At 39.9% G+C, this 24736-nt stretch overlaps 1 pseudogene; it reads left to right on the top strand.

Moving 5' to 3' along the window:
• LOC128659972 (zinc finger protein 585A-like) overlaps window positions 1–24736 on the top strand; it is a 211305-nt pseudogene that overhangs the window by 37099 nt on the left and 149470 nt on the right.

Raw genomic sequence — 24736 nt, 5'->3', positions numbered from 1 at the left:
CACAGTTTAACACTATTGACAATTATGCATTATCTATCACTGTACCAAGAATACAACAATAAAAATGGGAAAGCACTTGTTTTTCAACAAAAGAGCACAAAAGACCAAGTAAGAAATAACTGCAGCAATAACGAAAATAGGTGGGATATATTGGTTAAACACCAGATTATAGAATGAAAATGTACTTTTCAAAAAACGACAGTGATTAATGACGATGTAATTTAAAATGCATCTTTCAATAAACGACAATGAAAGACTGAATAAAAATACACAAACCTTCGATTTTGAGACTAGAAAAGATCATACAAGAACATATATAGAGGAAGTTCACAATTAGAAATATTACAAATATGCCAAATTAAATGAGGATGTATCTTTCAACAAACGATTGTGAAAGATCAAACAAAATAATCCTAAATAAAATATATTTCATCCCATATTTAAACGTAAACACTATCCTGAAATCGGATTATTTAACCTTTTTTGAACTAACGAACAAACACCCTTTTGAAAGAAAACATCTAAAATGCATAAGCAAAAACATCCAACCCCGTATATAATTTTACTACGTTTTATTAAAATTGTACACTGACTCACCAACCCCATAAGGAAAGATTTTCAGATAAGACTAAAGTTATGTACATATGTTTGTCAAAAATGTTTATATTTATATTGGAATAATTGAAAACAATACTGATTACGATCATCCAAAATATCAAGTTAAACTTATCCCAAAACATAAGAGATACATCGTTACACTCTTGTCAAAAACAAATGTGGCAACTAAATGAGGAATAAGATACATCAGGAACCAATCAAAAGTATCCACACAACAACCAATAGGATGCACCGTATGAAACAGATGGAACCCAATAGAATCACAACATGGGGTATAAAAACCCTACACACACAATGGCAAGGACATGCTTGAAAAAGGCTGTTTTAAACAGCTGAAACGCGTTGCTAACTCCTTGCTACCTTGAAGATTTCCACAAGTTCACTTTTGTAGTGGACTGCAAAGCCAACATCTGATTTGATCTACAAACCTAACGCTTGAAAGGAACATTAAGCGTTTCCACAAATAAACCGCAAACTACTGCTAACTCCTTGCTACCTTGAAGATTTCCACAAGTTCACTTTTGTAGTGGACCGCAAAGCCAACATCTGATCTGATCTACAAACATAACGCTTGAAAGGAACATTAAGCGTTTCCATCCGACTCATGTTTTTAGGTTGGCCAACCTATTTGTTTTAACTATCTGTTTTAAATATTTGTTTTAACTAACAGTGATTTAGACTATATTTTTATTTCAAACTTTTAGATCTAACTGTTTGTATCTATATTTCTTTCATGTAATTAGCAAGAGTCCATGAGCTAGTGACGTATGGGATATACATTCCTACCAGGAGGGGCAAAGTTTCCCAAACCTTAAAATGCCTATAAATACACCCCTCACCACACCCACAATTCAGTTTTACAAACTTTGCCTCCCATGGAGGTGGTGAAGTAAGTTTGTGCTGGATTCTTCATTGATATGTGCTTCGCAGCAGGCTGGAGCCCGGTTTCCCTCTCAGAGTGCAGTGAATGTCAGAGGGATGTGAAGAGAGTATTGCCTATTTGAATACCATGGTCTCCTTCTACGGGATCTATTTCATAGGTTCTATGTTATCGGTCGTAGAGATTCATCTCTTACCTCCCTTTTCAGATCGACGATATACCATTACCTCTACTGATTCTCGTTTCAGTACTAGTTTGGCTATCTACTATATGTAGATGAGTGTCCTGGGGTAAGTAAAATCTTATTTTTTGTGACACTCTAAGCTATGGTTGGGCACTTTATATGTAAAGTTCTAAATATATGTCTTTAAACTTATATTTGCCATGATTCAGGATAATCAGTATTCCTTTATAATTCAGACTGTCAGTTTCATTATTTGGGATAATGCATTTTAATTCAATTTATTTTTCATTACCTTGGAAATTTTCAATTGACCATTTTCCCTGTGTGCTGTTAGGCTCGCAGGGGCAGAAAATGTTTCTTTTTATTGCGTCATTCTTGGCGCGGACTTTTTTGGCGCAAAAAATGTTTTTGATTTCCGGCGCCGTAGTTGACGCCGGAAGTTGTTTTCTGTAACGTCATTTTTTTGACGCATGTGTATTCAGACATTTTTTTCCCGCCAAAATGTGGGCGTCATATTTGGCGCCAAAAAATGTGGGCGTATTTGTTCCATTTTTTCCTCACATTATTTAAACCTCACTTTTTTATTGCTTCTGGTTTTTAGAAGCTTATTATTTTGCATTCTTTTCCCATTCCTGAAACTGTCATTTAAGGAATTTGATAATTTTGCTTTAAATATTGTTTTTTTTTCTATTACATATTGCAAGATTTCACTGTTCCTGTTTCAAAAATGTTCTAAGGGATTCCTGTTGACTGAGTTCAGTCCTACCAAAGCTAAGTTCATTTATTTTAAAATGTTATGAATGTTTTTCTTTAGCTATGGTTTGTAATAAGTTATGATGATAAACTTTTACATGCAGAATCCGTTAGTATTTATGCTTTATATATTTGCTATTCTTTTTACATCTTATGTACAAGAATTACTTAGAAGATTTATAAGACTATTTTTCTGATTCTATTTTAAAGGCTTTGTCTGACATTGTGCCTTCTAATAAAATGTTTAGGTCTTTTTCAAACTTCTTTTTTCATTATTGAAGTTTCAAATGACCAACAACATAATGATTTATCCTTCTCTGATGATGTTTTTTCTCATTCAGAATTTTCTTCATCAGATATTGACACTAACAAATCCACTTTTTTATTTTTTTATTAAAGTACATTTGTTCTTTGTTGAAAAGGTGTTGATTATTTTGGATATTAAGATAATTAGTTCTTTCAAGTCTAACTAACATTTTATTTCTTCTTATTTATTCTTCTGTATTTTCAGAGGTTTTTTTTCCAGTTCCTCATACTAGGGAATGGAATAGTCTGAGAATTTTCTTTTATTCCTTCTTTAAAGTTTTTAAACTATATTCTTTGCCGGCATTCATTTCAATTTTGAAGGTTCTCCAATTTAATGGGGCTATCTCTACTTCTACTAATTATGCTATTGTTTCTATAGCAAAATAGTATTTATTTTTCCTTTAGATGGTTGTATCTTATTTAAGGAAAATTATTTATTTTCAGGTACTTTACTTGGACCTGTGATTTATTTGAATGATGTTGCAATTGCTTCATTTTTTCTGTTTACTTTAAAATCAAGTATTAGATTATGATTTATTTTAGCATTGTTAAGGACAAAATCTACTAGACTAAGTGCTGTTGCATTTGTCTTGTTGTTTTGCTTTTGTTGATTAGGTAAGTCCAGTGTGTTGACTGGTCCTTTAACTGGGTTATCATGCTAATATTTTTCATTTGTGTCTTCATTTTATTGAATATTTTTGCAAATGAGGTTTATTCTATGTCTTTAGCTGTTTTAGCTAGAAGAATTTTGTGATTTCTAAAAAATCCATATTTCTTTTTTTTTTTCTAAGATAATCAATTATTTGGTTTATAATTGGATTCAATTCTTAACTGTTACTCTGGGCTTCAAGATTGAGTTCCAAGACTAAACTTTAAGCTTATATTAGTTTGGTTGTTCTTATTAAGGAACAAATTCCCAAGTAACATGTTTTTAATTGGAATTTTTTTTTCATTCAATTTTTTGAAATTTGTTGTTTTGCAAATTTCTTTGATTTTGGATACAGAATAAAGTTCAGAGTAAAACCGTCTGTGAGAAGTCTTTTTTCTCTTTGATATTCCAGCTATTCCAGTAAGGCTAACACTTTTAGTGTGTTTCGGTCCTATATATTTTGGGATAATGTTGAAGCGCGGCTGATCACCCGTTGGGGCTCAAGTGCTGCTCAGACCTGGAATCTTCTGGGGTATTTCTTCCAGTTCCATTTTTAGGAACTGGGTTTTGGGGTTTTATTCAAACTTATTCATTGTTCCAAAGATAGAAAATCTTTTTGTTATATAAATGTATCATGTATAAATGGTCTATTCTGCCTTTTGTTGGTCAGTGATGGCATTATTTGTTTTCATTAGATACAATAAATGCATATCTTCATTTTCTGTTTTCATTCAGATTATTTTCTGAGGCTGTGGAATCTCATATGATTCAACTTTGTTCTTTCAGGACATAGTTAGAGGATCTTTTTTTCAAAAGCTCTTGATTCCTCACACAAGGGTCACCTTTTTTTAGGTTTCCAGATAGTTTGTGTCACTGTCTTTGTCTTTATCAGACAAGGGACAATTTTATTGGGTTCCGTCTGTCGGTACCTTTAGTCTCTATTATTTCCTTCAATTGCTATATATGCATAGAAGTTTTAGGTCTTATGGCCACAGCATTAGATTCAATTCCCTTTGCTCATTTTCAATAGAGATAACTTCTTCCAGTTTTTTTATGCTGAATTATGGTGCAGGGATTCTAGGATTTTACATTTTAAATCTTCAAATCCTAATATTTATCTATCTTGATTTGGTGGTTAAGATCACCATCATTTAGTTCTACAGGTCTCTTTGTTTCTTTCAACCTGGGCCATGATCTTTACAGATGTGAGTCTTTTTGGTTGGGAGGCTGTCTGAGGATCTCTGTCAGCACAAGGGGTTTGGAAATCTCAGGAGGCGAGATTACCATTTGATATTTTAGAACTCCGTGCATTCTCAGAGTTTTTCAGTTAGTTTCTTTTTGAAGAAGAGACGTTTTTTTGTTTTCAGACAATATCACTACGATGGTGTATGTCAATCATCAGGGTGGGACTATCAGTCCTTAGGCTGTGACAGCAGTGTCTTGGATATTAGCTTGGGCTAAATCCAGCTCCTATCTAAATTCTGTGTTTTTTTCCCAGGTATAGATATTTGGGAAGCGGATAATCTCTGTTAATCAAGCTTTATATCCGGGAGAATGGTCTCTCATACCCAGATATGTTTTTCAGATGTGAGCATTTCTAGAAATAGATCTGTTGGCATCTCATCTGAATAAAGAACTTCCCAGGGGCCTATTCAGGTCCGGGGATCCTCAGGCGGAAGTAGTATATGCATTGAAATTTCTTTGGAATTATCTTTTTGCCTATTTCTTTCCGCCTCTAGTTCTTCTTCCAAAGTGATTTCCAAAATTCTTATGGAATATTTGTTTGTTCTGCTGGTGGCTCCAGCATGGCCTCTCAGGTTTTGGTATGCAGATCTCATTCGGATGGCCAGCTGCCAACCTTGGACACTTCCGTTTAAACCAGACCTTCTTTCTCAAGGCCCATTTTTTCCATCAGGATCTCAAATCATTAAATTTGAAGGGATGGAGATTGAACGATTGATTTTTAGTCATAGAGGTTTCTCTGACTCATTGATTAATACTATGTTTCAGGTTCGTAAATCTGTCTCTAGAAAGATTTGTTATCGAGTCTGGAAGACCTACTTTTCTTGGTATTCTTTTAAAATTCATAGAATTTTATAATTTTTTCAGGTTGGTTTGGATAAGGTTTTGTCTTCAGTTCTTTGATAGGACAAATCGCTACTCTTTCTGTTCTTTTTTCACAGAAAGATTGCTAATCATCCTGATATTTATTGTTTTGTACAGGCTTTGGTCCGTATCAAGCCTGTCATTAATTCAATCTCTCCTCTTTGGAGTTTTAATTTGGTGCTGAGGGCTTTACAGGCTCCTCCGTTTGAAACTATGCATTTTCTGTACATTAAATTACTTTCTTGGAAAAGTATTGTTCCTTTGGTTATTTCTTCTGCTAGAAGAGTTTTTGAGTTATCTGCTCTTTTTTTTGTGAATATCCTTTTCTGATTTTTTCATCAGGATAAGGCAGTATTACTTCCTGATATTCATCATTTTTTGTTTTGATTTGTATCAAACCTGTCATTAAGCCAATTTCTCCTCCTTGGAGTCTTAATTTGGTTCTGAAGGCTTTTCAGGCTCTTCTATTTGAGTATATGTTTGCTCTGGACATTAATTACTTTCATGGAAAGTATTGTTCTTTTTGGACATCTCTTCAGCTAGAACAGTTTTTGAATTATCTGTTCTTTCTTGTGAATCTCTTTTTTCTGATTTTTTCATCAGGATAAGGTGGTTTTTTGTGTCCTCATTTCAATTCTTAACTAAAGTTGTAAATTCTTACATTACATTAGGGAGGACTTATTGTTTTCCTAAGACTTCTTTGGTGAGATTCTTACTTTCTTTGAATATGGTAAGAGTTTTTGAAATTCTATGTTGAAGCTATTCAGATTTCAGATAGACTTCTAGTCTATTTGTTATCTTTTCTAGATTTAGGAAGGTCAAAAGGATTCTGCCATTTATTTTGGCATCTTGCTTAAACTTTTGATTCATCATACTTATTTGGAGTCGGGTGGATTCCCACCTCGGAGGATTACGGCTCATTCTACTAGGTAAGTTTCTACTTCCTGGGTTGTTTTAAGAATGAAGCTTCTGTTGATCAGATTTGCAAAGCAATGACTTGGTCTTCTTTGCATACTTTTACTATGTTCTACCATTTTGATGTTTTCTCTTCTTTAGAAGCAGTTTTGGTAGAATGGTACTTCAGGCAGCTATTTCAGTTTGATTCTTCTGCTTATAATTTCAGTTTTTTTCATTATAAAAATTGAATTTTTTTTTATTGGGGTAGTGGATTAATTTTTCAGCGGAATTGGCTGTCTTTATTTTATCCCTCCCTCTCTAGTGAATCTTGCGTGGAAGTTCCACATCTTGGGTATTTATTATACCATACGTCACTAGCTCATGGACTCTTGCTAATTACATGAAAGAAAACATAATTTATGTAAGAACTTACCTGATAAATTCATTTCTTTCATATTAGCAAGAGTCCATGAGGCCCACCCTTTTTATGGTGGTTATGATTTTTTTGTATAAAGCACAATTATTCCAATTCCTTATTTGATGCTTTCGCTCCTTTCTTATCACCCCACTTCTTGGCTATTCATTAAACTGAATTGTGGGTGTGGTGAGGGGTGTATTTATAGGCATTTTGAGGTTTGGGAAACTTTGCCCCTCCTGGTAGGAATGTATATCCCATACGTCACTAGCTCATGGACTCTTGCTAATATGAAAGAAATTAATTTATCAGTTAAGTTCTTACATAAATTATGTTTTTGTTCAAAATAAACAGAATTTATTGATTCAAATTACATAGTAAGACTATCTTTCCATATCGGGTAATTAAGCAGTAGCGCTTAAGAGTCTTATCCTTCCCAACATTGTGATATGGCCCCACTTAAACAGATTTTCTACCATTATGTTGTATAGATCTGGGAGGATTCATATTTAAGGGGCAATTATAGCACCCACAGAGATATCTGTACTAAATGCTTGTACTGAATCAACATCACATATGTAATAATCTAATCAGCTGATCTGTATCACATTAATTGTTATGCGTGCCTTTAATTATACCATACGCACAGTTAATCAGAACCATTATTTATTATTATCCCTTTAAACTATTTAATATACTTTTTACAGACACGGCCATAGCACTGAGAGATATCAGGTATTGATGTAACTGGAGTGAATAAGGGAACCTTCTTCCTGAGCACAGACATTGGAGCCTGTTATCAGCAGAACTCATATGTGTTAGGTGAGTAAAATAGATATTATGCTGACTTTAATTACTGGGAAAATAGCATAGATCACTCATTAAACAAATATAAACTATTATATTTATATCTGCATCTTTTAAGAACATTTGTGTCAGTGACAGTTATAAAGAAAGAGCAACCTCTATTGGGCTGAGGAGTAGGGTAAAACAATACTACTCCCCCTCTGTCCTTTTAGATAGATCATGTCCAACTACCTAACCTCACCCCCAGACCTGGTTCATTACTCAGAACACCAGAAACTCCACCTTCCCCTGCCCTGACCTCGCTCATGGAACACCCATAACTACACTTATGCCTACCTTGTTCCCACAACTCCCCCAGTATTCCCCACACCAGAACAACCACTGATTTGTGTGTTTAATTTTACAGTGACTATTATTATGATTATTTTTATTAAACTAATAAAGTTTTCTCTTGTTAAGTGTATCCAGTCCACGGATCATCCATTATTTGTGGGATATTCCCCTTCGCAACAGGAAGTTGCAAGAGGATCACCCACAGCAGAGCTGCTATATAGCTCCTCCCCTCACTGCCATACCCAGTCATTCTCTTGCAACTCTCAACAAAGATGGAGGTAGTAAGAGGAGAGTGGTGTATTATAGTTAGTTTTTTAACTTCAATCAAAAGTTTGTTATTTTTAAATGGTACCGGAGTGTACTGTTTTATCTCAGGCAGCATTAGAAGAAGAATCTGCCTGTGATTTCTATGATCTTAGCAGAAGTAACTAAGATCCACTGCCGTTCTCACATCATCTGAGGAGTGAGGTAACTTCAGAGGGGGAATGTCGTGCAGGTTTTCCTGCAATAAGGTATGTGCAGTAAACATATTTCTTCTGTTATGTGTGATCAGTCCACGGGTCATCATTACTTCTGGGATATAACTCCTCCCCAACAGGAAATGCAAGAGGATTCACCCAGCAGAGCTGCATATAGCTCCTCCCCTCTACGTCAGTCCCAGTCATTCTCTTGCACCCAACGACTAGATAGGATGTGTGAGAGGACTATGGTGATTATACTTAGTTTTTATGACTTCAATCAAAAGTTTGTTATTTTACAATAGCACCGGAGCGTGTTATTACTTCTCTGGCAGAGTTTGAAGGAAGAATCTACCAGAGTTTTTTACTATGATTTTAACCGGAGTAGTTAAGATCATATTGCTGTTCTCGGCCATCTGAGGGAGGTAAAAGCTTCAGATCAGGGGACAGCGGCAGATGAATCTGCATTGAGGTATGTAGCAGTTTTTATTTTCTGAATGGAATTGATGAGAAAATCCTGCCATACCGTTATAATGACATGTATGTATACACTTCAGTATTCTGGGGATGGTATTTCACCGGAACTACTTTGTTAAAGGTCACTAATCCTTTTAATAAGTATTTATCATGTTAAACGTTTTTGCTGGAATGTAGAATCGTTTACATTGCTGAGGTACTGAGTGAAATAAATATTTGGGCATTATTTTCCACTTGGCAGTTGTTTGCTTTTGAATTGTGACAGTTTCGTTTCTCTTCACTGCTGTGTATGAGAGGGAGGGGCCGTTTTTGGCGCTCCTTTGCTACGCATCAAAAATTTCCAGTCAGCTACTCTTATATTTCCTGCATGATCCGGTTCATCTCTGACAGATCTCAGGGGTCTTCAAACTTCTTTCGAGGGAGGTATATTCTCTCAGCAGAGCTGTGAGAATTTTATATTGACTGTGATAAAAACGTTGCTCTGTAATTTTTATGTCAAATTTAATTATTGTTATTTACTAATGGGAACAAACCTTTGCTAAAAGTTGTGTTGTTTTAAAGTTTGATGCTATAACTGTTTTTCAGTTTATTATCTCAACTGTCATTTTATCGTTAGTACCTCCTTGAGGCACAGTACGTTTTTGCTAAAAAAGATTATAACCAGGTTGCAAGTTATTGCTAGTGTGTTAAACATGTCTGACTCAGAGGAAGATATCTGTGTCATTTGTTCCAATGCCAAGGTGGAGCCCAATAGAAATTTATGTACTAACTGTATTGATGCTACTTTAAATAAAAGTCAATCTGTACAATGTGAACAAATTTCACCAAACTGCGAGGGGAGAGTTATGCCGACTAACTCGCCTCACGCGGCAGGACCTGCATCTCCCGCCCGGGAGGTGCGTGATATTATGGCGCCTAGTACATCTGGGCGGCCATTACAGATAACATTACATGATATGGCTACTGTTATGACTGAAGTTTTGTCTAAATTACCAGAACTAAGAGGCAAGCGTGATCACTCTGGGGTGAGAACAGAGTGCGCTGACAATACTAGGGGCCATGTCTGATACTGCGTCACAGCTTGCAGAGCATGAGGACGGAGAGCTTCATTCTGTGGGTGACGGTTCTGATCCAAACAGATTGGATTCAGATATTTCAAATTTTAAATTTAAATTGGAGAACCTCCGTGTATTACTAGGGGAGGTCTTAGCAGCTCTCAATGATTGTAACACCGTTGCAATACCAGAGAAACTGTGTAGGTTGGATAAATACTTTGCGGTACCGGCGAGTACTGACGTTTTTCCTATACCTAAGAGATTAACTGAAATTGTTACTAAGGAGTGGGATAGACCCGGTGTGCCGTTCTCACCCCCTCCAATATTTAGAAAGATGTTTCCAATAGACGCCACCACGCGGGACTTATGGCAAACGGTCCCTAAGGTGGAGGGAGCAGTTTCTACTTAGCTAAGCGTACCACTATCCCGGTGGAGGATAGCTGTGCTTTTTCAGATCCAATGGATAAAAAATTAGAGGGTTACCTTAAGAAAATGTTTGTTCAACAAGGTTTTATATTGCAACCCCTTGCATGTATCGCGCCGATTACGGCTGCGGCAGCATTTTTGGATTGAGTCTCTGGAAGAGAACCTTAGTTCATCTACGCTAGACGACATTATGGACAGGCTTAGAGTCCTTAAACTAGCTAATTCATTCATTTCGGAGGCCGTAGTACATTTAACCAAACTTACGGCTAAGAACTCAGGATTCGCCATACAGGCACGTAGGGCGCTGTGGCTAAAATCCTGGTCAGCTGATGTTACTTCTAAGTCCAAATTACTTAATATACCTTTCAAGGGGCAGTCTTTATTTGGGCCCGGTTTGAAAGAAATTATCGCTGACATTACAGGAGGTAAGGGCCACGCCCTACCTCAAGACAAAGCCAAAAGCTAAGGCTAGACAGTCTAATTTTCGTCCTTTCGGAATTCAAAACAGGAGCAGCATCAACCTCCACTGCACCAAAACAGGAAGGAGCTGTTGCTCGTTACAGGCAAGGCTGGAAGCCTAACCAGTCCTGGAACAAGGGCAAACAGGCCAGGAAACCTGCTGCTGCCCCAAAGACAGCATGAACCGAGAGCCCCCGATCCGGGACCGGATCTAGTGGGGGGCAGACTTTCTCTCTTCGCCCAGGCCTGGGCAAGAGATGTTCAGGATCCCTGGGCGCTAGAGATCATATCTCAGGGATACCTTCTAGACTTCAAATTATCTCCCCAAGAGGGAGATTTCATCTGTCAAGGTTGTCAACAAACCAGATAAAGAAAGAAGCGTTTCTACGCTGTGTACAAGATCTGTTATTAATGGGAGTGATCCATCCGGTTCCGCGGTCGGAACAAGGACAAGGGTTCTACTCAAACCTGTTTGTGGTTCCCAAAAAAGAGGGAACTTTCAGGCCAATCTTAGATTTAAAGATTCTAAACAAATTCCTAAGAGTTCCATCGTTCAAAATGGAAACTATACGGACAATCTTGCCCATGATCCAAAAGGGTCAGTACATGACCACAGTGGATTTAAAAGATGCTTACCTTCACATACCGATTCACAAGATCATCACCGGTATCTACGGTTTGCCTTCCTAGACAGGCACTACCAGTTTGTAGCTCTCCATTCGGATTGGCTACGGCCCCAAGAATCTTCACAAAGATTCTAGGGTGCCATCTGGCGGTACTAAGACCGCGAGGGATTTCGGTAGCTCCGTACCTAGACGACATTCTAATACAGCTTCAAGCTTTCAAGCTGCCAAGTCTCATACAGAGTTAGTTCTGGCATTTCTAAGGTCGCATGGATTGGAAAGTGAACGAAAAGAAGAGTTCTCTTTTTCCTCCTCACAAGGAGTTCCATTCTTGGGGACTCTTATAGATTCTGTAGAAATGAAGATTTACCTGACAGAGACAGGTTAACAAAAGCTTCAAGATGCATGCCGTGTCCTTCATTCCATTCAACACCCGTCAGTAGCTCAATGCATGAGGTGATCGGCTTAATGGTAGCGGCAATGGACATAGTACCTTTGCACGCCTACACCTCAGACCGCTGCAATTGTGCATGCTAAGTCAAGTGGAATGGGGATTACTCAGATTTGTCCCCTACTCTGGAATCTGAATCAAGAGACCAGAAATTCTCTTCTATGGTGGCTTATCGGCCACACCTGTCCAGGGGGATGCCATTCAGCAGGCCAGACTGGACAATTGTAACAACAGACGCCAGCCTACTAGGTTGGGGCGCTGTCTGGAATTCTCTGAAGGCTCAGGTATTATGGAATCAGGAGGAGACTCTCCTTCCAATAAACATTCTGGAATTGAGAGCAGTTTCTCAATGCCCTTCTGCTTGGCCCCAATTAACAACTCGGGGGTTCATCAGGTTTCAGGTCGGACAATATCACGACTGTAGCTTACATCAACCATCAGGAGGGGACAAGAGAAGCTCCCTAGCAATGATGGAAGTATCAAAGATAATTCGCTGGGCAGAGTCTCACTCTTGCCACCTGTCAGCAATCCACATCCCGGGAGTGGAGAACTGGGAGGCGGATTTCTTGAGTCGCCAGACTTTTCATCCGGGGAGTGGGAACTTCATCCGGAGGTCTTTGCCCAAATACTTCGACGTTGGGGCAAACCAGAGATAGATCTCATGGCGTCTCGCCAGAACGCCAAACTTCCTCACTACGGGTCCAGATCCAGGGATCCGGGAGCGGTTCTGATAGATGCTTTGACAGCACCTTGGAACTTCGGGATGGCTTATGTGTTTTCACCCTTCCCGCTGTCTTCCTCGATTGATTGCCAAAATCAAACAGGAGAGAGCATCAGTGATTCTAATAGCGCCTGCCTGGCCACGCAGGACTTGGTATGCAGATCTAGTGGACATGTCATCCTGTCCGCCTTGGTCTCTTCCTCTAAGACAGGACCTTCTGATACAGGGTCCATTCAAACATCAAAATCTAACTTCTCTGAAACTGACTGCTTGGAAATTGAACGCTTGATTTTATCAAAAGCGTGGTTTTTCTGAGTCGGTTATTGATACCCTGATACAGGCTAGGAAGCCTGTTACCAGAAAGATTTACCATAAAATATGGCGTAAATACCTATACTGGTGCGAATCCAAACGTTACTCCTGGAGTAAGGTTAGGATCACTAGAATATTGTCCTTTCTACAAGAAGGTTTAGAAAAGGGTTTATCAGCTAGTTCATTTAAAGGGACAGATTTCAGCTCTGTCCATCTTGTTACACAGGCGTCTGTCAGAAAATCCAGACGTCCAGGCTTTTTGTCAGGCTTTAGCTAGGATCAAGCCTGTGTTTAAAGCTGTTGCTCCGGCCATGGAGTTTAAACTTAGTTCTAACGTTTTACAGGGTGTTCCGTTTGAACCCCTTCATTCCATTGATATAAAATTGTTATCTTGGAAAGTTCTCTTTTTAATGGCTATTTCCTCGGCTCGAAGAGTCTCTGAGTTATCAGCATTACATTGTGATTCTCCTTATCTGATTTTTCACTCAGACAAGGTAGTTCTGCGTACTAAACCTGGGTTCTTACCTAAGGTAGTTCACTAACAGGAAATATCAATCAAGAGATTGTTGTTCCATCCTTGTGTCCAAATCCTTCTTCAAAGAAGGAACGTCTTCTACACAATCTGGATGTAGTTCGTGCCCTCAAGTTCTACTTGCAGGCAACTAAAGATTTTCGCCAAACTTCTTCCCTGTTTGTCGTTTATTCTGGACAGAGGAGAGGTCAAAAAGCTTCTGCTACCTCTCTCTCTTTTTGGCTTCGTAGCATAATACGTTTAGCCTATGAGACTGCTGGACAGCAGCCTCCTGAAAGAATTACAGCTCACTCCACTAGAGCTGTGGCTTCCACTTGGGCCTTTAAGAATGAGGCCTCTGTTGAACAGATTTGCAAGGCTGCAACTTGGTCTTCGCTTCATACTTTTTCCAAATTTTACAAATTTGACACTTTTTGCTTCTTCGGAGGCTATTTTTGGGAGAAAGGTTCTTCAGGCAGTGGTTCCTTCTGTATAATGAGCCTGCCTATCCCTCCCGTCATCCGTGTACTTTTGCTTTGGTATTGGTATCCCAGAAGTAATGATGACCCGTGGACTGATCCACACATAACAGAAGAAACCATAATTTATGCTTACCTGTTAAATTCCTTCTTCTGTTGTGTGATCAGTCCACGGCCCGCCCTGTTTTTAAGGCAGGTAAATATCTTTTAAATTATACTCAGTCACCACTTCACCCTTGGTTACTCCTTTCTCGTTGATTCTTGGTCGAATGAGCGGGACTGACGTAGAGGGGAGGAGCTATATGCAGCTCTGCTGGGTGAATCCTCTTGCATTTCCTGTGGGGAGGAGTTATATCCCAGAAGTAATGATGACCCGTGGACTGATCACACAACAGAAGAAAGGAATTTATCAGGTAAGCATAAATTATGTTTTCTAGGGATGGAATTTGCTAGAAAAATGCTGCTGATACCGGATTAATGTAAGTTAAGCCTAAATGCAGTGATTTAATAGCGACCTGTATCAGGCTTATTAACAGAGATACATACTCTTATAAAAATGTAATATAAAACGTTTTGCTGGCATGTTAATCGTTTTTATATATGTTTTGGTGACAAAACTTATTGGGCCAAGTTTTTTTCCACATGGTTGGCTTGATTTTTGCCTAGAAACAGTTTCCTGAGGCTTTCCACTGTTGTAATATGAGTGGGAGGGGCCTATTTTAGCGCTTTTCTGCGCAGCTAGAATTACAGACAGAGACACTCAGCTTCCTTCTGCATGATACAGGACATCTCTGAAGGGCTCAAAAGGAGGAGGGTAACAACCACAGTAGACCTGTGGCAGTTGTTGTGACTGTGTTTAAAAACGTTTTTGTCATTTATTATTCCGTTTTTGGTATTAAGGGGTTAATCATCCATTTGCAAGTGGGTGCAATGCTCTACTAACTTGTTACATACACTGAAAAAATTTCTTTAGTGTAACTGGCCTTTTTTTCACTGTTATTTCAAATTTTAGCAAAATTTGTTTCTCTTAAAGGCACAGTAACGTTTTTTATATTGCTTGTTAACTTGGTTTAATGTTTTCCAAGCTTGCTAGTCTCATTGCTAGTCTGTATAAAACATGTCTGACACAGAGGAAACTACTTGTTCAATTATGTTTAAAAGCTATGGTGGAGCCCCATAGGAGAATGTGTACTAAATGTATTGATTTCACCTTAAACAGTAAAGATCAGTCTTTATCTATAAAAGAATTGTCACCAGAGGGGTCTGTCGAGGGGGAAGTTATGCAGCCCAGACCTAACTCTCCACACGTGTCGGACCCTTCGCCTCCCGCTCAAGGGACGCACGCTAATATGGCGCCAAGTACATCAGGGACGCCATAGCGATTACTTTGCAGGACATGGCTGCAATCATGAATAATACCCTGTCAGAGGTATTAGCCAGATTGCCTGAATTGAGAGGCAAGCGCGATAGCTCTGGGGTTAGACGAGATACAGAGCGCGCAGATGCTGTAAGAGCCATGTCTGATACTGCGTCACAATATGCAGAACTGAGGACGGAGAGCTTCAGTCTGTGGGTGACGTCTCTGAATCGGGGAGACATGATTCAGAGATTTCTAATTTTAAATTTAAGCTTGAGAAACCTCCGTGTATTGCTTGGGAGGTATTAGCTGCTCTGAATGACTGTGACACAATTGCAGTGCCAGAGAAATTGTGTAGACTGGATAAATACTATGCAGTGCAGGTGAGTACTGATGTTTTTCCAATACCTAAAAGACTTACAGAAATTATTAGTAAGGAGTGGGATAGACCCGGTGTGCCCTTTTCCCCACCTCCTATATTTAGAAAAATGTTTCCAATAGATGCCACTACACGGGACTTATGGCAGACAGTCCCTAAGGTGGAGGGAGCAGTTTCTATTTTAGCAAAGCGTACCACTATCCCGGTTGAGGACAGTTTTGCTTTTTCAGATCCAATGGATAAAAAATTAGAGGGTTACCTTAAGAAAATGTTTATTCAACAAGGTTTTATTTTACAGCCCCTTGCATGCCTTGCGCCTGTCACTGCTGCAGGCGGCGTTCTGGTTTGAGGCCCTGGAAGAGGCCATCCATACAGCTCCATTGACTGAAATTATTGACAAGCTTAGAACACTTAAGCTAGCTAACTCATTTGTTTCTGATGCCATTGTTCATTTGACTAAACGAACTTGATTCATTTGACTATGCTAAATCCTGGTCAGCTGATGTGACTTCAAAGTCTAATTACTCAACATTCCTTTCAAGGGGCAGACCTTATTCGGGCCTGGTTTGAAAGAAATTATTGCTGACATTAGTGGATGTAAGGGTCATACCCTTCCTCAGGACAGGGCCAAATCAAGGGCCAAGACAGTCTAATTTTCGTGCCTTTCGAAATTTCAAGGGCAGGTGCAGCATCAACTCCTCTGCTTCAAAACAAGAGGGAACTTTTGCTCAATCCAAGCAGGCCTGGGAAACCTAACCAGTCCTGGAACAAGGGCAAGCAGGCCAGAAAGCCTGCTGCTGCCTCCAAGACAGCATGAAGAGCGGCCCCTATCAGCAACGGATCTAGTAGGGGGGCAGACTCTTCTCTCTTCGCCAGGCGTGGGCAAGAGATGTTCAGGATCCCTGGGCGTTGGAGATCATATCTCAGGGATATCTTCTGGACTTCAAAGCTTCTCCTCCACAAGGGAGATTTCACCTTTCAAGATTATCTGCAAACCAGATAAAGAAAGAGGCATTCCTAAGCTGCGTACAAGACCTCCTTGTAATGGGAGTGATCCATCCAGTTCCGTGGACAGAACAAGGACAGGGGTTTTATTCAAATCTGTTTGTGGTTCCCAAAAAAGAGGGAACCTTCAGACCATTTTGGATCTAAAGATCCTAAACAAATTCCTCAGAGTTCCATCATTCAAGATGGAAACTATTCGAACCATTTTACCCATGATCCAAGAGGGTCAGTACATGACCACAGTAGGACTTAAAGGATGCCTACCTTCACATTCGATTCACAAGAATCATCATCGGTTCCTGAGGTTTGCCTTTCTAGACAGGCATTACCAATTTGTAGCTCTTCCATTCGGGTTGGCTACAGCCCCAAGAATTTTTACAATGGTTCTGGGCTCCCTTCTGGCGGTTCTAAGACCGCGAGGCATAGCGGTGGCTCCTTACCTAGACGACATCCTGATACAGGCGTCAAGCTTTCAAATTGCCAAATCTCATACAGAGATAGTTCTGGCATTCCTGAGGTCGCATGGGTGGAAGAAGGTGAACGAAGAAAAGAGTTCTCTTCTCCTCTCACAAGGGTTTCCTTCCTAGGGACTCTAATAGATTCTATAGAAATGAAAATTTACCTGACGGAGTCCAGGTTATCAAAAATTCATAATATGCTTGCCGGGTTCTTCACTCCATTCCGCGCCCCACGGTGGCTCAAGTGCATGGAACTAATTGGCTTAATGCTAGCGGCGATGGACATAGTGCCATTTGCGCGCCTGCATCTCAGACCGCTTGCAATTATGCATGCTCAGTCAGTGGAATGGGGATTACACAGATTTGTCCCCTCTACTAAATCTGGATCAGAAACCAGAGATTCTCTTCTCTGGTGGTTATCTCGGGTCCATCTGTCCATAGGTATGACCTTTCGCAGATCAGATTGGACAATTGTAACAACAGATGCCATCCTTCTAGGTTGGGGTTGCAGTCTGGAACTCCCTGAAGGGCTCAGGGTTCATGGACTCAGGAGGAGAAACTCCTCCCAATAAATATTCTGGAGTTTAAGAGCAATATTCAATGCTCTTCTAGCTTGGCCTCAGTTTAGGCAACACTGAGGTTCATCAGATTTCAGTCGGACAACATCTCGACTGTGGCTTACATCAACCATCAAGGGGGAACCAGGAGTTCCCTAGCGATGTCAGAAGTCTCCAAGATAATTCGCTGGGCAGAGAATCACTCTTGCCACCTGTCAGCGATCCATATCCCAGGTGTAGAGAACTGGGAGGTGGATTTTCTAAGTCGTCAGACTTTTCATCCGGGGGAGTGGGAACTCCATCCGGAGGTGTTTGCTCAATTGGTTCTCCGTTGGGGCAAACCAGAATTGGATCTCATGGCGTCTCGCCAGAACGCCAAGCTTCCTTGTTACGGATCCAGGTCCAGGGACCCAGAAGCAGCACAGATTGATGCTCTAGCAGCGCCTTGGTTCTTCAACCTTTCTTAAGTGTTTCCACCGTTTCCTCTGCTCCCTCGTCTGATTGCCAAAATCAAACAGGAGAGAGCATCAGTGATATTGATAGCGCCTGCGTGGCCATGCAGGACCTGGTATGCAGACCTAGTGGACATGTCATCCTTTCCACCATGGACTCTGCCTCTGAGACAAGACCTTCTAATACAAGGTCCTTTCAATCATCCGAATCTACTTTCTATGAGACTGACTGCATGGAGATTGAACGCTTGATCCTATCAAAGCATGGCTTCTCTGAGTCAGTAATTGATACCTTAATACAGGCACGAAAGCCTGTCACCAGGAAAATTTACCACAAGATATGGCGTAAATATCTTCATTGGTGTGAATCCAAGAATTACTCATGGAGTAGGGTTAGGATTCCTAGGATATTGTCCTTCCTCCAAGAGGGTTTGGACAAAGGATTATCAGCTAGTTCTTTAAAGGGACAGATTTCTGCTCTGTCTATTCTTTTACACAAGCGTCTGGCAGAAGTTCCAGACGTTCAGGCATTTTGTCAGGCTTTAGTTAGAATTAAGCCTGTGTTTAAACCTGTTGCTCCTCCATGGAGCTTAAACTTGGTTTTTAAAGTTCTTCAAGGGGTTCCGTTTGAACCCCTTCATTCTATTGATATCAAACTTCTATCATGGAAAGTTCTTTTTCTGATGGCTATTTCCTCGGCTCGAAGAGTCTCAGAGTTATCTGCCTTACATTGTGATTCTCCTTATCTGATCTTATCTGATCTTTCATTCAGATAAAGTAGTTCTGCGTACAAAACCTGGGTTTTTACCTAAGGTGGTTTCTAACAAGAATATCAATCAAGAGATTGTTGTTCCATCATTATGTCCTAATCCTTCTTCAAAGAAGGAACGTCTTTTGCATAATCTAGACGTAGTCCGTGTCTTGAAGTTTTACTTACAGGCTACTAAAGATTTTCGTCAAACATCTAACCTGTTTGTTGTTTACTCTGGACAGAGGAGAGGTCAAAAGGCCTCGGCAACCTCTCTTTCTTTTTGGCTTCGGAGTATAATCCGTTTAGCCTATGAGACTGCTGGACAGCAGCCTCCTGAAAGGATTACAGCTCATTCTACTAGAGCTGTGGCTTCCACCTGGGCCTTTAAAAATTAGGCCTCTGTTGAACAGATTTGCAAGGCTGCGACTTGGTCTTTGCTTCATACCTTTTCCAAATTTTACAAATTTAAAACTTTTGCTTCTTCGGAGGCTGTTTTTGGGAGAAAGGTTCTACAGGCAGTGGTTCCTTCCGTTTAAGTTCCTGCCTTGTCCCTCACATCATCCGTGTACTTTAGCTTTGGTATTGGTATCCCACAAGTAATGGATGATCCGTGGACTGGATACACTTAACAAGAGAAAACATCATTTATGCTTACCTGATAAATTTATTTCTCTTGTATTGTATCCAGTCCACGGCCCGCCCTGTCTTTTTCAGGCAGGTCTAAATTTTAATTAAACTTCAGTCACCACTGCACCCTATGGTTTCTCCTTTCTCGGCTTGTTTCGGTCGAATGACTGGATATGGCAGTGAGGGGAGGAGCTATATAGCAGCTCTGCTGTGGGTGATCCTCTTGCAACTTCCTGTTGGGAAGGAGAATATCCCACAAGTAATGGATGATCCGTGGACTGGATACACTACGAGAGAAATAAATTTATCAGGTAAGCATAAATTATGTTTTCTCTTACTTGGTGTATCCAGTCCACGGTTTCATCCTTACTTGTGGGATATTCTCAATCCCTACAGGAAGTGGCAAAGAGAGCACACAGCAAAGCTGTCAATATAGCTCCCCTCAGGTTCCGCCCCCCCCAGTCATTCTCTTTGCCGCTCTAACAAGTAGCATCTCCACGGGAGGGTAAAGAGTATGTGGTGTTAGATTTGTAGTTTTTATTTCTTCAATCAAGAGTTTGTTATTTTAAAATAGTGCCGGTTTGTACTATTTACTCTGAGGCATAAAGTGATGAAGATTTCTGCTGAGAGGAAAAAGATTTTAGCATGTTGTAACTAAAATCCACTGCTGTTCCCACACAGGACTGTTGAGTACCGGAGAACTTCAGTTGGGGGGAACAGTTTGCAGGCTTAACTGCTTCAGGTATGCTCAGTCATTTTTTCTAACAAGACCCGGTAATGCTAGAAGACTGATAGAAATCCCGATGTGGGAAGGTAAGCCATTTTCTGAGACGCAGTATAAAAGGATGGCTTCAGTTAAGGGCTTAAATACTGGTAGACACTGTGATGGGCTAAATCGATTACTTTATTAGGGTAATCTTATATTTGTTCAGTGTTTTAGACGTTGATAACACTTTTGGGGTTTTTATTACGCCTGGCATATTGTAAGACACCTAATCTGACTCAGGAAGGCCCCATAACTCTGGAATGAAGAGGGAGGGGGCCTCATTTTCGCGCCTCAGTTGCGCAGTTGTTTTGCAAGGCAGCTTCACGTGTAGAGTCCTAAGAGTGCAGGAGGACTTCAGGGAGGCTTATATTCTTCTACAAATAACCCAAAAGGAAGGTAGGGCCACAGCAAAGACTGTGGCACCGTGCTGTAGTGTGTTAAACCGGTAGTTTACTACAATTGGCTCTGGTTTGGGCAATAAGGGGTTAATTGACTTGAAAATTTGTGTGCAATCATTTCAAAGCATTGGGATCATGTGCAAGACAGCATGAAGGGGTAGCCCCCGATCCGGGATCGGATCTAGTAGGGGGCAGACTTTCTCTCTTTGCTCAGGCTTGGGCAAGAGATGTTCCAGATTCCTGGGCATTAGAAATAGTTGCTCAGGGCTACCTTCTAGAATTCAAGGATTCTCCCCCAAGGGGAAGGTTCCACATTTCTCGTTTGTCTTCAGACCAAACAAAGAAACAGGCGTTCTTACGCTGTGTAGAAGATCTTCTAAAAATGGGAGTGATACACCCAGTTCAAATTGCAGAACAAGGACTGGGCTTTTACTAAAACCTAATGCAGCATCCAGGGAGCGCTCAGACTCTCACTGTGTGTGGCCGATTACTGTGTTGCGTGCTTCACGTAGGCGGCACACCCCCTCTTTGACGTCCCAATGACGTGTCTTGAAGAAAACAGCTGTGCCGGTGCTAAGAGTAAAGCGATCCACCACCGCTTAGGAATCAAAATAGAAAAGCAACGTCCCAAGCACCCGGCAGCTGTATGTCAGCAAACATAGAAAGAAGGACAAGACTCAGGCTTACTAAGTTTTTTGGCGTTCGTGTATTTCAATCAATCAAAGATGTGGCATAAATGCAGGTAATAGACAGGCAACAGCTATAGGGTCAAACGCGTTTCATATAAGTAATATAAACTTCATCAGTGACCATACCTGATTTCCCATAATGCCTGTTAATTTAAAGGGATTACAAAAACACGCCCTTCCTTATTCTACCAATTAAATTATTTAACACTTTTATGGGCGTGCATGTGGGGGATGTGTAATTAGAATGTGAACACAATAGAAAAAATTAACTCCTTCTTATCCAAGAGCTCAAGCTATTCTATATACATATTTCACTTGTACTTTTATTCATAAATTGGACTTGCTCAAAAAAATATAATGTTTCATAATATAACAGAATTAATGCTGGGTATTAAATAAACCCAACATAAGCTAGTATCAAATTAGATCAAAATTTAAATATCTGATTAATTTCTAATGGGTGTCAACAAACAATTTGACATCCCATTCAGAATTCAAACCTGCTGGCATCCTGGTATCCAGCTGAAATATCCAGAATATGTCTCTTTTACTTAAAGTAATGGCTCTGTTTCCACCTCTTGGATGTCTGGAAATCAGCTGGATACCCTGGAATGTCAGCAGGGAACTGTCAGAGTTATGTACCTTTTTAAAGTGCAGGGAGATTGGCGTAGTTGATTCAGGGTCCTTAATTGAACGTAAATGTTCTAGGATCCTATCTTTTAAGGCCCTTGTCGTTTGACCTACATATTGCTTATAGCACCCCCTGCAGGTCAAAAGGTATATGACATAACATGAATTGCATGTTATGTGTTCCTGTATCTTAAATGTATTTTTTGGTCGCTTCATTGACGACATGTTATTAATCTGGAAAGGTCCTGAAGATTTGATTGAAACATTTTTAGAATACCTTCATGATAATTCAATGAACTTGAAATTTACCATGGACATGAGTAAAACTTCAATGTCCTTTTTGGACATCAGATTAGTGTCTAACGTGGCTGGCTCGAGCATTGATGTGGAACTATTCCGCAAAGATACAGCGGGAAACACCATATTAAATGCTCAATCTTGTCACCCAAAACATATCATTAAATCAATACCCAAAAGCCAGTACATTAGGGTCAGAAGGAATTGCACTAAAACTCAGGTTTACAATAAACACTCAGAAGATTTGACAAACAGATTAATTGAGAGAGGTTATTGTAGGGAAACATTAATGACAACTAAAGAGGAGATTGACAAGATTGACAGGTCTACCTTGTTTCATACAAGGAGACCAAAAGACACAAAAAGGCTTTCTAAGCCAAAATTTATAACAACTTACAGTGAAGAATATGGTGTAATTTGTAACATTATTCGTAAAGCGCTTCCAATCCTAGAGACTGATGAAGCCCTACAACCTGTATTGAAAGAAGGGATTCATTTTGTTTCACGTAAAGCTAAGACTCTTGGCAACATTTTGTCACCTTCAATGTTGCCAGGGGTCAAAAGTACTAATTGGTTGTCCATAAAACCAGGTTTTTTCAAGTGTGGCAGTAGGAGATGTAAATCATGCTCCTATGCCACACTTGGAACTGATTTTGTATACTTCTTGTAAACAAAAAAACAATTTAAGATACAGGAACACATAACATGCAATTCATGTTATGTCCATATACCTTTTGACCTGCAGGGGGTGCTATAAGCAATATGTAGGTCAAACGACAACGGCCTTAAAAGATAGGATCCTAGAACATTTACGTTCAATTAAGGACCCTGAATCAACTACGCCAATCTCCCTGCACTTTAAAAAGGTACATAACTCTGACAGTTCCCTGCTGACATTCCAGGGTATCCAGCTGATTTCCAGACATCCAAGAGGTGGAAACAGAGCCATTACTTTAAGTAAAAGAGAAATATTCTGGATATTTCAGCTGGATACCAGGATGCCAGCAGGTTTGAATTCTGAATGGGATGTCAAATTGTTTGTTGACAACCATTAGAAATTAATCAGATATTTAAATTTTGATCTAATTTGATACTAGCTTATGTTGGGTTTATTTAATACCCAGCATTAATTCTGTTTATATTATGAAACATTATATTTTTTTGAGCAAGTCCAATTTATGAATAAAAGTACAAGTGAAATATGTATATAGAATAGCTTGAGCTCTTGGATAAGAAGGAGTTAATTTTTTCTATTGTGTTCACATTCTAATTACACATCCCCCCACATGCACGCCCATAATAGTGTTAAATAATTTAATTGGTAGAATAAGGAAGGGCGTGTTTTTGTAATCCCTTTAAATTAACAGGCATTATGGGAAATCAGGTATGGTCACTGATGAAGTTTATATTACTTATATGAAACGCGTTTGACCCTATAGCTGTTGCCTGTCTATTACCTGCATTTATGCCACATCTTGATTGATTGAAATACACGAACGCCAAAAAACTTAGTAAGCCTGAGTCTTGTCCTTCTTTCTATGTTTGCTGACATACAGCTGCCGGGTGCTTGGGACGTTGCTTTTCTATTTTACTCAAACCTGTTTGTAGTTCCCAAAAAGGAAGGAACTTTCAGGCCAATCCTGCATCTAAAAATTCTAAACAAATTCCTCAGAGTTCCGTCTTTCAAGATGGAAACCATTCGGACAATCTTGCCGATTATCCAAGAAGGTCAATATATGACTACCGTGGATCTAAAGGATGCGTACCTACATATTCCTATCCACAAAGATCACCATCAGTTCCTAAGGTTTGCTTTTCTGGACAAACATTACCAGTTTGTGGCCCTTCCTTTCGGGTTGGCCAACGGTCCCAGAATTTTCACAAAGGTGTTAGGGTCCCTTCTGGCGGTACTAAGACCGCGGGGCATTGCAGTAGCACCTTACCCTAGACGACATCTTAATACAGGCGTCGTCTTTTCACAGAGCCAAGGCTCATACGGGACATTGTCCTGGCCTTTCTAAGGTCTCACGGGTGGAAGGTGAATGTAGAAAAGAGTTCTCTGTCCCCGCTCACAAGGGTTCCCTTCCTGGGAACACTAATAGACTCGGTAGAAATGAAAATCTTTCTGACAGAGGTCAGGAAGTCAAAACTGTTGAATACTTGCCCCAGTTCTTCATTCCATTCCTCGGCCTTCTGTGGCTCAGTGCATGGAGGTAATCGGTTTAATGGTTGCGGCAATGGACGTAGTCCCTTTTGCCCGAATTCATCTCAGACCACTGCAACTGTGCATGCTCAAACAGTGGAATGGGGATTATGCAGATTTGTCTCCTCAAATACAAATGGACCAGAAAACCAGAGACTCTCTTCTCTGGTGGTTGTCTCAGGATCACCTGTCTCAGGGAATGAGTTTCCGCAGACTGGAGTGGATCATTGTCATGACCGATGCCAGT

The sequence above is a fragment of the Bombina bombina genome, chromosome 5 (assembly GCF_027579735.1).
Source record: "Bombina bombina isolate aBomBom1 chromosome 5, aBomBom1.pri, whole genome shotgun sequence".
Taxonomy (NCBI): Eukaryota; Metazoa; Chordata; class Amphibia; order Anura; family Bombinatoridae; genus Bombina; species Bombina bombina.
Note: the sequence above shows the minus strand (reverse complement) of the source record. Positions and strands in the feature narration are given on the sequence as shown.